Here is a 15,704-nt window from a genome sequence, read left to right as displayed (position 1 = left end):
TCGAAAATTTTGATCTTTTGGTGATGCTTCTGTATAATGCATCCGGTTTGCACCGAAAACCGAGCAGAAAAGTATCCTTAGCTGGTTTCGCTCCCTGCTGGCACCGACCACAAAGCTGTCAAAAGGGATCGTGTACACAATATGCGAAAAATTCGCCTAAGCAAAAGTAGAGATGCGATTGTAAACCTGATTGGTGGAATGTATTTACTTGCAAAAATTTCGGCAGTTAGTGTCTCGTTCTCATCTCCGAATTTATTGCTTTTGTATTTTTTTTTTAATTCAGTTTGAATGAACTTTAAATATTCTCAGTGGTCGTACAGAGACTTGGGGTTAGAATGCTTTTGCCATCGGTCTAACAGTGGGACTTTCTCGTGACTTTCCTCTGCATGCTATGCAAAGACGAGTTTTTAAAAAAAAGTTGTCAAAAACCAGAGGAAATTGGCAATAAGAAAGGCAAGTTAGTCCCAATGCTTGATCTAGAAGTTCACTTGTCTTCGTGGCTGGATTCAAAATCAGAAGACTGCAGAGTTGAACATTGACAGTAATAAACACAAAAATGGGTGGGTCTTTAACACCTCTCATAATGCAAAATAAAACAATAATGATATCTAAGAACATTTTGCAAGTCAAATCGGGGTTCGTCCTTTTTCGGAAAATTTTAATCTACGATAAAAAAAAAAGACAGAAAAACAGGGGCTTATTTTTAAGATATTGAAGTGGACTCCACTCAACCACCCCCCGGGGAGGGAGGAGATTTAAAGGATAAGCTCTGTAATTGAATTCCTCATTTGATATGATATTACGAGTGTATTTTTCGATTTTTGTGTCGATGTATTCTCGCGGTATTTGACCGTTTCCATACCTTTTCTTCTTTTTTTTTTATCTTGTCTTTAATTGACTAACCCAAACCATTTTTATATTAAATTAACTACAGTCGAACCCCGCTATAGTGAACCTGGGATATAGTGAACACTCGGATGTAGTGAACTTTTTTAGCGGTCCCGTCCGTATTCCTATTTAAATAATGTTATTTTTAACGCTTATAGTGAACAGCTTAGAACTTAGAAACTCGGTTATAGTGGACTCAAATTTCATTTCTTTAAATATATTTTTCAGTTCTCCATCTTTAAACTTGTAGGTGTTGGGACTGAAAATGAATGCATTCCTATAAAATGTGTCATATTACTCTCCTTTATGCTTATCACTTTTAACTATACTGTAATAAATGTCAAACAGATCATTTATCTTATACTCCCCCCTCCCTGACAAGCCTCGCTTTCTCTCTTTTCCCCAAGCTTGCTCTACAACTAGTTAACTTGGCCACCTGCTGAATTTTTGGAATTTTCTTATCTGTTCAAACCATATTCTTTACAAATCACCCCTTGACAATCAAAAAGGGGAACAATTTAACTCATTCTGCAGCTGCTCTCTTCATATTCTTACATTATCTATTTGAGACAAGATTTTTATTTCAAAAGCAGTGAAAATGGCAAATTCTCTTAAGAGAAAAGCGTTTTCGATAGACGACGAAGTTAAAATTGTAAAGCATATTGATGATGGAACCAATCAATCGACACTGTGTAAGGAATTTTCCTTGTCAAAATCTACAGTTACTAATCGAAGTGCAATTCTTGCGGCATACGACAAAAACATGGTTTCATCGAAAAAACTGCGTGGAGCTGAAAGAGAAAACGTAGAAGATGCTTTGTTAAGATGGTTCGAAATCTTGTTCAAAATGTAAAAATCTTGCATTCTTTGCACATTGTAGATAAGAAAATTGATGAACTCAATTTAAAATCAAATTGTGTTCAATCAAAAATCACAAATTTTTTTCATAAAAAGTGAAAATAAAACTAATATTTAGTGACGTAATTACTTTTTCCATCAATTTTTGCTTTATTATCTGTTAATTAGTTAATAATTTTTTTAAATAACTTATGCAAAATTGCAAAGCCAATTTTCAATCATTCAACTGTCTTATGCAAAAAATATTCTTCAAAAAATTTGGATATAGTGAACCATCGGTTATAGTGGACACATTACTGAGTCCGCAGACGGTTCACTATAGCGGGGTTCGACTGTATTAAATAAACAATGTAAAAAAACAATTATACACATTGTTGCTAACACGACAAAATTTATTCTTACATAAAATATCGAAACAAGCTGTAACATTTTTCGTATGCTTTAACAATGTAAACTTTTACTTTAACAATATGCCATAAGCAATTGTTACTTCGATTGATTAAATGCTTTGTCATTTCTTCTCAAAAAAATTCTTGACTGAAGGCAACATTGAAGTTCGCATGAAAATTGTAAGTAGTATTATTTTAATGATATTTTTATTTATTTTCGTTTTCCTTTTTTGTAAATTAAGCGTCTTTTCTTCACAGCTTATTAATAAAAGTCATTTAATAGAATAAAGAAAACTTAACCTCTACGGCCTTGGTGTCCCAGTATTAGAACACATTTTTAAATTGCACTATATTCCTTACTTGAAAGATTTTTTCTTTAATTTATTTCGCAGTGCAAATTAAGACTCTTCATAATCATTTAAGTGCTTTTAGCTGAAAAAAGTTCTCATTTTGCTTAATTATAGCCAGTATGTCCTATAATTAGTTCACTTATAAATTAGTTCGATCACGGGCCGAAAGTTATAATATTTCATACTAAAAAAAAACTTATATATAAGGCAATTGAACTAACCAGTCATTGATTTTTATATACCCAATTCCTAGTTATGGGCTAGTAGGGTCGATATCATTATACATAACATTTCTGAAAAACGTGCAGTTCTATCGCTCAGTATTTCATTAAATGTATCCTGCATTTTTGCATGGCTTTGACCAAACAACATTGATTTAAAAAGAAATAAAATTAAATAAGAAATGCAAATTTTTACAATACAGTATTTGCAGTTACTGATATAAATTGACTAGTTTTATTCGTACCATGAAAACAGAATTGGAAATAAGTACTTAATAAGTACCTCTTAAAAATGATTAAAAAGTAGTCAAATGAACCCACCAAATTTTTTGACGGAGGGAATCTATGTCCGGTATCCAGGCTAAATGATCCATCCTATCACCTGTGTTCTATCCCCAGAGTCGCTTGATTAAAATAAAAAAAAGCAAAAATAAGGTTTTCACAAATGAAATAGGCTCAAAATTTCAAATCCAATTAATTATCTTACAACAAACTCTTTAGCAAAAAAGTAGGTGTCACAAATTAATGTTCCAGCATAAAAAGAGTGTTTTATAATGGGATCATTTTCATATTTCCCCAACAACTCTGTTGTATAGTGGGCACGATTAAAATTAATCAAACACTCCATCGTTTTATATTGAATCAAGATCACATATCAATATCATAGTCGATTTAAATGACATGTCACAAATAGTTACACGAAGTACAGTTATCTTCAAAATATGGCAGACATCGGGTAATCAAGTGACCAGGTAATGAAGTTTAAATTGCATAGTAAACAGAGTTTAAAATAATAGAATAAAAATTTAAAATCAGATAACATAACAGATCATAAATTGGGTAATTATTAATAGTAATAAAATTTAAGGATTCCCAAGTCAAAAGTGTCGTGCTTGAAATAGCAATAGTAACAACAGGAATGAGCTAGTTTCTTCTATGTATTGTTATGACTACAATCTTATGTCTGCCAGATTATATGCTTCACAATGCTAACCTGCATGAAGTGCTAAAAAGCTAGTCTATATAGCATAAGCATGATAAGCTATATACGAGCATCTCATGCTTATTTTCTGTTTAAGCTTTAACCAAATAGAGAAGTAGACACATTAGCGAATTATTATATGCTTGATAAATAAGCTATGAAATTTTTTTTGGTATGAACAGCCAGCATGATGCGCAATAATTTAATTACTGCTAATACAAGAACTAATGAAATATTCAATAACATTACATAAAATATTATATTCAATAATACATAATATTACATAAAATATTATTATAATCAATAATACATAATATTGCATTCAATACTACATAATATTATATTCAATAATACATAATATTATATTCAATAATACATAATATCAAATTCAATAATGTTATTCAGAATATTAAATAATATTCTATCCAACAAATTGACTTTTAAAATTATCCTCCATTTGATTACTTAACAATTGGGACCACTCTTTCAGAGAAGGAGCCCCTCATAGTATTAAGCCAAATTTGAACTGAAAAAAGATTGAGTTTTTTTCTAAATATAGCAACCATATTGCCATTTTAAACAATCTCTCTATAAGTATCTAAAACAATTGTACGCTTCAAACATATCAGAATAACTCAATATTACTAATATGTTATGAAATGGAGCAGATTTGAACTCAGAAATTATATTATTTATTTTATTGGAAGCAAAATTATTTGTTTGAAAATATCGCCTTTCAAAATAAGCTGCAGACAGCAGCTGGTAAGAAAAAACCACACGAATGTAACATTTTAGATTTTTAAAATAATAAGAAAAAAAAAATAGCAGGCGAGCTTTATGTAACGATGAACTAAACACATTCTTTAATTTATTTTTGGAATTTTAGCTGCATAGATGAAACCAATTTCGTTTCCATGACAAAATGGGTTAAAGAAAAGGAGCCAGGACGAGGATAATGTCGCAGTCACAAGTAGCAAGTCAACTGTTCAATGGGGAATCCATCGAAGTAGGCGTTTTCAAATCGAAGGGAAAGTTTCTGTCTAGGGAGGATGAGGTGGAGGGGTGAGGTAGAGGTGGTGGATGCTCAGCTCAAACTTTACGTAGCCTCGCGTTGATTGCGGTTGAAGCTCGGTCTGCAACTGTAAGTTAAGGTGACTGTAGCGCCCGGAGAAGAATCTCGGCTTGTACGCAGCAACGCTGTAGCGTCTGTGGGGGAGGGGGTGAATGCTATGCTCAAACGTTGCGTAGCCTCGCATTGATTGCTTGCTGTTTGCTCAGCCTGTTGAAGTCTTTGCGAGGCTACGTAATGCTTGAGTCGAGCATCCACCACCTCTACCATGGGTGTTACAGAATTGTAACGTACAAGCCGATCATCAACTTCGGGCTCCACAGCCCCTTCACTTACAGTTATAGGCTGAGCTTCAACCACAGTCGGTACGAGGCTTCACAGGCTGTAGCTTCCAGGGGAGAAGCTTGGCTTTTACGTTGCAATTCGGTAGCATCCGTGGGGGTGGGGTGTATGCTAAGCTAAACGTTGCGTAGTCTCGCATCAATTGCGGTTGAAGCCTGGTCTGTAACTGTAAGTTACGGTGACTGTAGCTCCCGGAGAAGAAGCTCGACTTGTACGTTGCAACGCTGTTGCGTTTGTGGGAGAGGGGGTGAATGCTAAGCTCAAACGTTGCGTAGCCTCGCATTGATTGCTTGCTGTTTGCTCAGCCTGTTGAAGTCTTTGCGAGGCTACGTAACGCTTGAGTCGAGCATCCACCACCTCTACCACGGGTGTTACAGAATTGTAACATACAAGCCGATCATCAACTCCGGGCTCCACAGCCCCCTTCACTTACAGGTTGCAGGCCGAGCTTCAACTATAGTCGATACGAGGCTACGCTGGCTGTTGCTTCCATAGCTGAACCTTGGCTTTTACGTTGCAATGCTGTAGCAACCGTGGGGGGGTGTATGCTCAGCTAAACGTTACGTAGTCTCGCATCGATTGCGGTTGATGCCTGGTCTGTAACTGTAAGTTACGGTGAATGTAGCGCCCGGGGAAGAAGCTCGGCTTGTACGCTGCAACGCTGTAGCGTCTGTGGGGAGGGGGTGAATGCTAAGCTCAAACGTTGCGTAGCCTCGCATTGATTGCTTGCTGTTTGCTCAGCCTGTTGAAGTCTTTGCGAGGCTACGTAAGGCTTGAGTCGAGCATCCACCTCCTCTACCACGGGTGTTACAGAATTGTAACGTACAAGCCGATCACGCTGGTATCCACAGCGAAGTCTCTTGAGCAAATGCTTCCTAATGAGTTTAAAGTTTTACAAGTGCCCAGTACCCAAGTGAATTATAAAACCCAAGTGTTGGATATAACTCAAGGGAATGACGAACCTTCATGTGACGAACCTCAAGGGGATGAGGAACTTCAAGTGTTGAATGAAGTCCAAGTGCCTTGTGATGAAACAGAAGTGTTGGATATGCCTCAAGTGTTGGTTGAATCAGAAGTGTTGAATATGCCTCAAGTGTTGGTTGAATCAATAGTCTTTGATATGCCTCAAGTGTTGGTTGAATCTCAAGAGCCCCTTCTTGTGTGTTTTAACGTGGATTTTTCACTCATTGCACCAAAGGAGGATCAAGAATGGGATACATCTGATACTTTTTAATCAATTTTTCGGAATCTTTGAAGGCATTGGATTTACGAGTAGTTGTGAAACACTGTAGGAAAAGACAGTATCCATTTAATCCAGAAACACCATTGGATTTATCAGAAAAAAACAAACAAACAAACAAAGGAAACGCATATGTAATGTAAATATTGTATAGTATTGATGGTATTATATTGTATTGTAAATTTGAATGTATTGTATTATAATTTAAGTAAATAAAATCCTCTGGGGTATATTTTTTTCACAACTGTTTTTTATTCTTTAAGATTTCATTTCTTGTGACATGGCCAAACAGAATGTCATAACACTTTGTGGACAATCAGAATGCCGCACGCCTTAACACTTCCTCCTTTTTCGCGTACAAAAGGGGATTCAGAGCCAATCCATTTCATATTCCCCATGAGGAGTTTTTTATTAAAATCTGCTGAGATTTTTTTCCCTTCAAGATCGCAGAAATACAATAGCGATAGCTGTGTGAAACTTAAGGTTTATTTTATAACCGTCGTTGAACAGCAGACCCAATTTTATTGGTTTATGATCATATATGGCAACGTTACTTTTAAAAAGTAACGAGTAAAAGTACAAGTATTTTTAAAAAAAGTAATGAGTAAAAAGTTCTTATTTTAAAAAGTAACGAGTAAAGAGTACAAGCAAAAGTACAAGTACTAAACAAAAAAGTAACGATTTAAAAGTGCATTTCTAGGAAATCGAAGATTCAAAGTAACCTATAATTTTATTGAATATTAATCTTATGCTCTTTAATGTTTTTGCAAAATTGTTGTTATTTATTTAATTATTTTTAATTTTGAAAGTTGTGGACATTAATTTATTTTGAAATTCGGACGAATATTATAATATAATTTTATAATGTAATCATATAGTATAATTTTAAAATCAAAAATAATTTTAAATTTGCACGAAAAAGAAATTTTAACTATTGATTTTAATTTTTAGTTTATTACTTTTATTTATTCAAATTACCATTTATTTAAAATTGTTTTACTCTATAGAAACGCGTTTTAAAAGCACAAACATAAGCGAAGCAAACACAGGGTTTCATATAGCTTTGTGATCTTTGAGCAAGTAAAAAATAATTGCATGTGCAGTATAAGTTGAAACAGAACAGTCTACAATTTTATTTGTAACAATGGCTAATGCTGAAGTCATGCGAGAAAATCATTTTCCGAAAATTTCTGCCTAACGGAATAATTGAAATTTGTAAACGAATTTTAGTATCAGCGGCAAAATTAATACCTTCGAGTTTTCAAGAGTTAAAATAGTAATTATAATAGTTTTCAATAGCACAAATAGTTCTGAAGTTCTTAGAGATTTGACTGGGCTTTGTTTGACAAGGTCGGGCATAAACATAATTTTAGTAAAAAATGTACTAGGTAAAAACGTATTTAGTAAAAAATGCATTAAGACAAAAATGTATTATTAGTGAGTTCAAACGAAAATTGAAAAACGTAATAACAAAATCCAACATTTTTTATTTAAAATGTATTAAATAAATGCATAAAACTCGAAAATGAATGAAAATGTCTTGCTAAATAATATTTTTATTCATTTTGCAAAATAATTGCATTTCGAAAGTGGTGTCAGTGAGTCTGCTGCGAGAATTTCTCAGAACGTGCTTAGCCACGCTGAATAAGCGCTCCACGGGAGCACTAGAAGGTACTGCAGTATTATATTTCACGTATAATTCTTTTACGATCGGATATTCAAAATTGATATGCTTTCCGTTTCGACATTTGAGCTCATGTATGCCATAAATTCTTCTGTCGCTGGTGATTGGCATGATGTTTTCAGCTTTAGAAAATTTAAATTCCCTGGGTTTTTTTTCTGTTACGTTATTAGTTATAGCAGGGTGTTCAGCTTGGATAATTCTTTCCAATTTTTTTTGTAGCCTCCTCCCTAGCTTATTCTTCCGACCAATTAAATTTGATGCAAGGTACCAGACCTGCAGCAAACAATAAATCGTACTGCGATTTCACATCGCGAAACCTTTCGCAGTTCAAAAGAGCCGTCTTTCAGGAGTGACAATTTTCAAAGGTCAAGGTATTTAAACACGAAGTTAGCAGTGAATACATATATATTGCACATTAATTTTATAAATTAAAAAAAACGTAAGCATTTATTTTTAATTTAATCTTTTTTTTTTAGAAAGCTTACCGAGTTTTAGAAAAAAGTAACGATTTCATTGGACATTTCCGTTACATATACTTGTACTTTTTCCCTAAAAAAGTAACGAAAGTACAAGTAAAAGTACTAAATTTAAAAAGTAACGAAGTACAAGTAAAAGTACGTACTTTTTACTTGTTCCGGCGGTACAAGTAACGAAAGTGAAAGTACTGCCATGTATGCTTAACAGAAACAACTTCAAATTTCATTCATCAATCAAACTGGTAATTAAGTCCGCCTTCTTTAAAAGTGATTCACTAGAATTTAATAATGTTTTTGTTCACTTCCGTGGTCAAACACTTGTTATTTGCTATGCTGAATATGAATTTTTTACTTTATTTAATCTAAATTTATTGAGTTTTTATTCTTTAAGTAATTTATTTATTGTATACAAAAACTGGCTTGTAGTAACCATGTTTTATTAATGCTTTGATCCAGTAAAAATTTATTCATTTTTAGTACGCTTATTAATTTCATAGAGTGTAAAATCTTTTATCATTTCAAGAATAAGCATAAATTAGATTATTTTCGATCTGTAATTGTTTTCATTATTTAGAATTTCCGTTCAAAATTTTTATCAAAATTTTATTTTTTTAATGATGTGTTATGGAATGTATATTGTCAGTATTAGAGCTGTAAATTTGCAATTTATAAAATTTTTAGAATTCTTTGGTACAAGGTATATACATGTACTTAAGAGTCATATCAAGTTAAAAAAATTTTATTAAGGTTTATAATTTTTTCTAAATTCAGAAAAAAACATTATAAAATTACGAAATTTGCCATTAATTTCAATGGGAAAAATTGGGGGATGGATAAAAATGAGGTAAAATTTTCCAAAAACACCTCACATTTGCAGAAAAATATTGTTTGAATATTTTTTAAATTTTTTTTACTTTGTCCGGCTCTAAAATCACTGATAATGCAAAAATAGTATGAGGTGAGCATAAAAAGTCAATATAGCCCTACTTTTAAAGATTAATACTCATAATTTGAATATTACGTTTTATTTATGAGATATTTACATAACATTTCTACCGGAGACAGTTTTGATTTGTTCATCAGAGGACACTTTATTAATTTTTATATAATTTTTAACGTAGGAAAAGGAATTGAAATTAATATAAAGTTAAAAATTGGGGGTCAAATTTTCTAAAAGCAGCTAAATATGCTGAAAATTGCTTATAGAATATTTTTAAAATTTTTTTGTTTTGTACTAGTCAACCAGTACCTATGACGTAAAGGGTGGTAAAATCGCTGGTAACGAAAAGATGGTATATAGGCAGGCATAAAAAGTCAATATAGCCCTAATTTTAAAGGGTAATACTCACAATTTAATTATTACGCATGTGTTTATGTAACATTACTACTGGAGATGGTTTGAATGTGACATCAGCGAACACTTATTTAATTTTTTTTAATAATTTTTCAGCATAAGGTAATGATTTTACATTAATATTAAGTTAAAAACCGAGTGTCAAATTTTCAAAAAACAGCTAATTATGCAAAAAAATAGTTTGAGAACATTTTTTTAAAAAATTGTATTTTGTCTCAATCACTCCGTATCTATGATAAGAAGGGCGCTTAATTCTCTGCTAAAGTATTTATGGTATGAGGCGTGTATTACTGTAGGCGGTTAAGTCTGTTTTACCGCCTATATTTAAAGGTTAATACTGACAACTTTATTATTATGAATTTTTCTTTTAAGTGTTTATATAAAAATACGGTATTGAATGGATCATCATCGAACACTTTATTAATTTTTTTAAAATATTTGAGTACAAGATAATGATTCGATATTCATATCAAATGGAAAATTAGGCGTCAAACTTTCGAAAAGCAGAAATCACTAAAAACTAATTTGAGATAATTTTTGTTTTTAAATATTTGGTTCTAGTCACTCCTTTTCTATTGTGTAAAGGAAACTAAATTCACTGAAAATGCATAACTGGTATGTTGCCGGCACTAAAAGTCTGCTTAGTCTTATATTAAAAGGCTAATATTAGTAATTTAATTATTGGAAGTGTTTTCATAACGTAAGTACAGGAGGCATTTTTAAATAATATGCTGAAAATTACTTTTTGAATATTTTAAATTATTTTTTGTCCTTATTACTCAGTATCTATGGTGTAAAAGGTGCTAAATTTTCTGTTAATGCATTGATGGTATTTAGCGGGTATTATAAGTCAGCGTAGCTCTTAATTTTTAGGTTCATACTCTCAATTTAATTATTACTCTTTTTCTTTTGAAGTGTTTACATAACATTACTACTGTGTATTGTTATGACGTTACATATAATTCGGATGGTGAGGTCAACCGGAATTTCTTGTAGTAAAAATCTCGATGTGATGTTTTCTGCTAGAACACTTAATTATGTTGCAATTCCTATAATATAGGATAAATTGGAGATTTCAAGGGCAATAGCCAAATCCACCGTTTTAATTATCAGTTTGCCCTGTCGAGTGAGCATGCATCATATAATATTTCTAGGTACAGTAACAGCTTTATGTTGATTATCTTTTTACCAATTAGGTTTTTTCGAGAATGAATTTTGTCGAGTAGGTGTAAAGAAGTTTCATACGTGGACAACCCACCGCAGTCACATATTCCAATTGCTCTGAGACAGTATTATCATATTCGAGATTTTTAGACGTTGACACTTAAATAGTTCGCAAATAACATGAGTTAATAGAAAAATGCCTTTCCTCCTTTCTTATTTTGATTAAGAATAAAGGATTTTATTAAACTTGAACAGCCCTTACTTTGGTGTGACCAAAGGATGATGCAGTCCACTCTGGTGGGTGATACCCGAAATAAGAAGGTCAGTTGTACTACTATCGAGAATTCACAAACCAATAATCTAATGCACTAAATAATAAACCAAACCACTGACTAATATTCCCTATGCTGAACAGAAAAGGATATAAATACAAAGACTTCAAACTAAATTTTTCGCTGAGCACAAGCAGACTGTTAAAAATTACAAATTTATCTTCAAAAATCTAAAATGGAACGCAGACTCGAATGCTTACTCTACATTTCAATGATCAGTCCCATACTATATTACGCATCTCCAGCCAGGTTTAACATTTACCCATCCCTCTTAGAGAAACTGAAAAGATGCCAGAATAAAATGCTCCGAAAAATAACACAAAATGGCTTATCCAAACTAAGAACATAAATCGCCATCTTAACATTGCTTTCTTAGACCATCATATCGCAAAGATAAATTGCAAAATTTTTAAAAAAAGCTATAAATTGTGATACCGCATGATTTAATGAAATTTTTGCTTTTGAAAACCTTAGAGAAGATATAAAACTCAGGCCAATGGAAGCTTATTTTTGCAACGACGCATCTTTATCTAAAATTCAAAATATTTAATTTTCTTTTCACTCCAATCAGTATTCCAGTTATCAGAAACAGTTACCCAAATGTAAAAATTTCAAGGTGGATTCGAAAAGGGCCGCAAACAGTTTCAGGCACCCAAGATAAATTTCGACGATGATGATGAGATTTTTCACTAACGAAAAAACATCCAACTTTTGCAAAAGCCAAACGCTAACTCCGGTAGAGTGGTGATTGGTGCGGTTTTAAAGAGAATTCTACAACGAATTTCCATTGTTTCAGAAAATATTTCTTCTAGTCGTAGCAAAGATAGTGCATTAATATTTTGACCATTTTCCCCCTACTATTTGGAGATATTTTATATTGTATATTAAAGGTCAGATAAAGAAATGACTATGCTCTAAATTCCTCATCAAGGTCTTGGAAGAATTATATTTGATTTCAAAATTTCGATTTTATTTTCTCTCAGTGATAAATGTATTTCAAACAAAACTCAAATATCGAAGGGTTATATAATAGGTATACTAAATATACATGTATAGGAACAAAGTATAATATTAATATATTTGTTAATTATTAAAAATGTACCAATACTGATGAGTCTTAATATCGATACTAACAGCGTCGAATGTCTTTTACTCCTCAAAAGAGGTGTGCATTATGAAAATTACATGATAGTGGTGCATTTTGACTATCATGAATTAGCTGCGAGCACTGACATCATGCCTAGTAATGCTGAATTCAGTTAATCTCTATTCTAAGAAGATGGACCACAAAAAACACCTTTTGCTTAATTTAATGACGCAAACCCTCCAGAACGGGAAACAGATAAAAATAAATTAAGGAATAATTATTTTTGAAAATATTTTAGCTTTATTGCTCAAGTCAAAATTCTGATGGTCCCATCAAAAAATTTTGATATTTTATGTTGGTTTCTGTGCGATTCATGCTGGAAAACCATCAAAATTTTTTACTATATACATACAGGTATGTATATATATATGTATACAACAAAATAAATAAATACGAAAGGACGCGAAGAAAATTAAGAAAAACAATAAGTTTCATTTGACCTTAGTTTTTGCGGATATAATCGTGCGGGCTGATGAAAAGATTATATCTTTTACTTTCCGGATTTTTAAAAAAAATTTTATCCCTTTTTTTTTCCAGTTGTTTGTTATTTTTTTTATTATTATTTTTCTTTTCTACCCTTTTTCATATGTCTGTAATTTTCCTCTGTTTTATCTTCGTTATGAACTTATATATATATATATATATATATATATATATATATATATATATATATATATATATATATATATATATATATATATATATATATATATATATATATATATATATATATATATATATATATATATATATATATATATATATATATATATATATATATATATATATATATAAATATATATATATATATAAAGCACATATATATATATATATATATATATATATATATATATATATATATATATATAAATATATATATATATATAATATAAAGCACATATATATATATATATATATGTGCAGTGCAATCGGCGCCATTCTGAAGTGAGTGGTTCTCGTGGAAAGGCGCATTAAAACGGAGCTCTTAAATTCCTGTTGTCGAAGTGAAATGGAGCAAAGAATTAACATTAAATTTTGCTTCAAATTGGGCAAGAAAGCTGCAGAAACCTACGAATTGTTAAAACAAGTTTATGGCAAGGAAGCATTATCTCGCTCAAGAACTTTTGAATGGTTTAAACGCTTTTGAGCGCGAAAGCGTGGAAGATGATCCACACACAGTTCGCACGCAAGCCGGAAGCAATTGAAAAAGTTCGCGTACACACATTACGTTTGACTGTGAGGCGATTCTTAGCTCAGCATGGTGTCGTTGAGTCGCAGCATCCACCATACTCGCCAGACCTAGCACACACTTTTTCCTGTTTCTTAAGCAGAAAAATTCACTGAAGGAAACAAGATTTCATGATGTCGAAGCCTTCACAAAAACTGTAACGTCACTAATAAAGAGCATTCCAAAAGTGGACTTTAAAACTTCTTTCCGAAATTTGTACAGCCGAGCACAGACGTGTATTACGGCTGATGGGGATTACTTCGAATAATATTAAATGGCTATGTGTTTAACTTTTTTTTCTTCTGAGTTATTCCATGAGTCCTGGAAATTAATAGCCAGACCTTGTATATATATATATATATATAAAATATATATATATATATATAAAATATATATATATAAAATATATATATATATATAAAATATATATATATATATAAAATATATATATATATATATAAAATATATATATATATATAAAATATATATATATATATATATATAAAATATATATATATATACACACACATACATACACATACATATATATATGTCGGTGTATTCCTTTAGTTTTGTGCATGTTTTCGAAGTGTTGTTCAATTTTGCTTTTTTGGTTATTTTTTTATTCTCTCCCAAATCGAAAGAAGGGTATTCTGCTAGTATTAATATATATTATTTAACAGTTCATTTCAAAAGAAGTTGATATTGTTAGAAACTCGCTAAAAATTGACGAAAAATAATGAATTACCTAAGATACAATATAAGAATAATAAGTACCGAAAGCAAGAAGGAGAGACCTTTTGAAACGAATGCTTCAGATTTTTGTAATCAAATCAAGAAGGTCTAGGACTTTGCCTTGAAAAACAAAGGGTCAGTATTGATCCTGCTAATTGTTCACGCAGCTTCTCCGCCGATCTACGTTTTTCGTCAAAGTTGCGATTTAGGAATGCAATTGGTTTCGGATCGTGCGTGCTCCCTCTTCTCCCTACACCCCATTATAGCAGTCTTTTTAGCGGTTTTATTGGTATTATAATGCAAGCATACCACAAATAAATTTTCCTGTGGTATTTTATTGAAATTTTGAGTTTTGATAGTCAATATTGTTTTTTATTTTACTCGACCAGTATACACGGCAATTTTCTATTTCATACAGAGTAGTAATTTTTTTATTTTATACGAGTAAGGATTTTTTAAGGCTGGGATAGCTTGCTTGCCAGGGAGCTGGACTCACGTTTGTGAGAACGGATGTCCGAATCCAGCCGGCCGAAGACTCCCCATGTAGTAAATTGTGACTGGTGCACGTTAAATCTGTCGGGTCTCAAAGTCCTCCATGTTCCCATAACAAATCAATACCTCTGGGGATACTGAATTGGAGATTGATCATTCTCTGGTTAAGGAGAAAATTGCGATTTGTGGATGAATGAATAAATGTATGAACGAGTCCTCTCAATAAACGACTGCGATGTATGGGTGTGGCAGAAGTCGAGTTCTTGGCCATAGATGGCGCCACTGGAAATCAAAAAAAAATCACACACCCTCTGCCTTAATGGCTGACGACAACAACAACATTGATTTTTTTTATTTTACTCGAAGAGCAGAGATTTTTAATTTTACACGACGAGTTTACACGACGATTTTTCATTTACACGACGAGTAGTGATTTTGTATATTTTACACGAAGCGAAGTGATTTTGCATATTTTACACGAAACGAAGTTATTTTTTATTTTACGTGACGAGAAGTAATTTTTTTATTTTGCACGATGATTTTTTTAGTTTACGAAATGGATTTTTTCTTATTTTACACGATGATTTTTTTTATTTACATGACGAGTAGTGATTTTTATTTTCGCGTCATGCGCACAACGATGGAAGTTTGGTCCGACATGTATGCATGCCAAACTTGTAATACTGTTAAGAAGTAAGTATAATAGGTTTAATAACTAATAACCAAGGTATATATGACCTATCACTCTACCAA

Source organism: Parasteatoda tepidariorum, chromosome 9 (assembly GCF_982258835.1).
Source record: "Parasteatoda tepidariorum strain Cologne lab strain chromosome 9, Ptep-v5.0, whole genome shotgun sequence".
Lineage (NCBI taxonomy): Eukaryota > Metazoa > Arthropoda > Arachnida > Araneae > Theridiidae > Parasteatoda > Parasteatoda tepidariorum.
This window is presented reverse-complemented; position numbering follows the sequence as displayed.